At 35.2% G+C, this 2762-nt stretch overlaps 1 non-coding gene across 1 annotated transcript; it reads left to right on the top strand.

Moving 5' to 3' along the window:
- The first annotated feature begins 1559 nt into the window (after window positions 1-1559).
- On the top strand, window positions 1560-1632 carry TRNAR-UCG. Its single transcript has one exon. It is a non-coding gene; the product is annotated as a tRNA-Arg (tRNA).
- Window positions 1633-2762: the final 1130 nt, after the last annotated feature.

Genomic DNA, 2762 nt, shown 5'->3' on the forward strand with positions numbered 1-2762 from the left:
CTATAGTATATGAAAATTTTTATAGTTGTCAGGAAAATGTGTTAATACTCTTTTACTAACTATAATCATTTATTTTTGTTTGATTAATCGATCTTTGTACACGAGCCTGCAAACTGTTAAAGACAGTTCTGTTTGTTTCTTTCTTTTATTACACTTTTTCTTTCCTTTTATCTAGAAAGGAATAGAATTGTTGATTCTTGGTATACTCCATGTGTTACTAACATCAAACAGAATGTTTTGAATTTTTGCCTTTAAGTATTAAGTTTTCTGCAGGTTTTTTTTTTTTTTTTGCATTTTAAAAATCAGGTTAAAGAAATTTTTTTTCTATTTCTAGATTATTGTATCATAAGTGACATTGAAATTTATTATATGCTTATTCTACCTGTACTGAGATGAACATAACTTTTTTCCTTTAATTTCTTGATATGATGAATCATAACAACTATTTTTTAACGTTAAATTGACATTTCATCTTTGGCATAAACCCAAGTTTGTCTCACAATTTTTAAACATTGTTGAATCCAGTTTGCATTTTTTTAAAGAAGATATTTGCATTTATGTTCATGAATGAGACTGACCTATGACTTTGTTTTTTCACATTGTCTTTGCCTCCAATATTGATATTAGGATGTAGTTAGGCTTACAAAATGAGATGGAGAGGCTTTCTTTTGTTACTATATTTGGAAGTGTTTATGTCTAACTGAAATTATTCTCTGCAAAATGTTTTGTAGGACTTCAAGATGAAAATGCCTAGGTTTGGTGTTTTCTCTGTGGGAAAATTTTTGGCTAGTTATTCAATTTATTTAATGACTTAGAGCTATTCATATTTGTTATTTTTTCTTTAGTCAAATTTAGAAATTAATATATTTTTGTTACAGAATTTACTATTTTATTTAAATTTTTAAATTAATTGGGCAAAATTCTACCTACTGGATATACTCTTTCTTTCTTTCTTTCTTTCTTTTTTTTGGGGGGGGGCTACCTTTTCTCGCCTTTTAGGTCTCAGTTTAAGTTTAAGTCCTGGGATGTTTACTGAAGTCTGGGTTAAGGACAGACTCCCACGTAACACAACCGCATGACTTCACAAGAAGACACATTTTCTAATTGCTCATGATAATGAAGAAAATGAAATGGAATAAACAAACATTGCTAAGAGAGTCACTTAAAATAGAGTCAGGAGACCATTGGTGAAGTGGGGCCTACCTTGTGATGATTTTCATTTACTCCTGGGGGTGCCAATTCTGACTTAGTCTCCATTGTGAAGGCAAACTGAGTGTGTGTGACCTTGATTACATAGGGACATTCAAAACCTTCCTATTTCTTTACAGTTTAAGGCAGCTGGCTGAGAGTCAAAAAGTGTAAATTTTTGTTCAATGCAATTGATGTGAAGTAAAGGGCAGGAGTTTGGAGAAAATCAGAATACCCATCTAGCTTTAACTTGTCACCGTGTAACATTGGAGAATTTACTTATGAAGATAATATTTTTATTAAAATTACATTAGATAATAATCCAAATAGTACAGATGCTTGTTATACATTTTGAGGAGAAAAAACTGCTAGACCACGTGGCCTAATGGATAAGGCGTCTGACTTCGGATCAGAAGATTGAGGGTTCGAATCCCTTCGTGGTTGTATGTTTTCTTCACACTCGCTTTCCTTTCCGTCACTGTCCCAACTCAAATTGGAAATTATAGCATCCCAGCACACAGAAGATCTCCCCTCGGATCCGTCGGAGAGTGGGTTCAGGGTCCTCTCCCACCTCCCAACTTCCCGTACTTTGAGAGTTTTTGGCCAGGCATGCCCACAAATCTTGCGGACACTCTTCTAGTGGATTGAGTGAGTCCAGTGAGCGAGGTGGGAACGTCAAGGCACGTGTCAAAATTTGTTCATCTGGTCAGGCAGTTCCCGGGAGGGGTCGGTTATTTTAGCCCCAGATGACTCTCATTCTGTTGTTTACAGTTGGCGCTCGTAAATTTGTGACTGACTCTTTGTTGAAAGATTTGTCATTTTTTCAAGTTAGTTTAAATGTCGCCCCCTTTCGAAAGGAAAACACACATTTTAAAGGAGCTGGAGAAACAACGTTGAAAAAGATCCCCTGTGGGTTCTACCCATCCAGATGAGTGAATTACACTTCCGGCAATATCTGAAGAACCAGACAGGTTTAAAACCGAGACCTGAAACCATGAGAAGAGTGGAGCCAGGCAAATTAAGACGAAAAGGGAGCAGCTTCTACAAAAGTGGAAAGAATCTGGCCAAATACATTTGAATAGTTAGATGAAATGGGCAAATATTAGAACAATATGATGTATCAAATTAGATTCAAGAAGGAATCATAATTATGAATAGTCTTAAACTATGAAATAAGTTGAATTAGTTGTCAAAAGACTTCCTACTGAGAAAATTCCATATCCATTATCTACTGGAGACTTCCTTAAAACATTCAAAGAAGAAACAAATCTAATCACAGAACTTCCACAATATGGAGGGAAGGAAGAAGGGAGGGAGAGAAGGAGAGAGAGACAGAGAGACAGAGACAGAGAGGAGGAAAAGACCCATAACTATGCTTGCAGAATGCCTCTACAATAAAGATACTGAACATAGATATTACTTCCAAAAGTTTCCTCGTATCCTTTTGTAATCCCTATCCCCCTCCCATGACCACTGCTTTCTGTTACTTTGTGGTTCTATGGAATGGTATATGTATGTATTTGTTAGAATTTTATGTAAATGGAATTATATAGTACGGACTCTTTTATTTTATT

The sequence above is a fragment of the Pteropus alecto genome, unplaced genomic scaffold, assembly GCF_000325575.1.
Source record: "Pteropus alecto unplaced genomic scaffold, ASM32557v1 scaffold173, whole genome shotgun sequence".
Taxonomy (NCBI): Eukaryota; Metazoa; Chordata; class Mammalia; order Chiroptera; family Pteropodidae; genus Pteropus; species Pteropus alecto.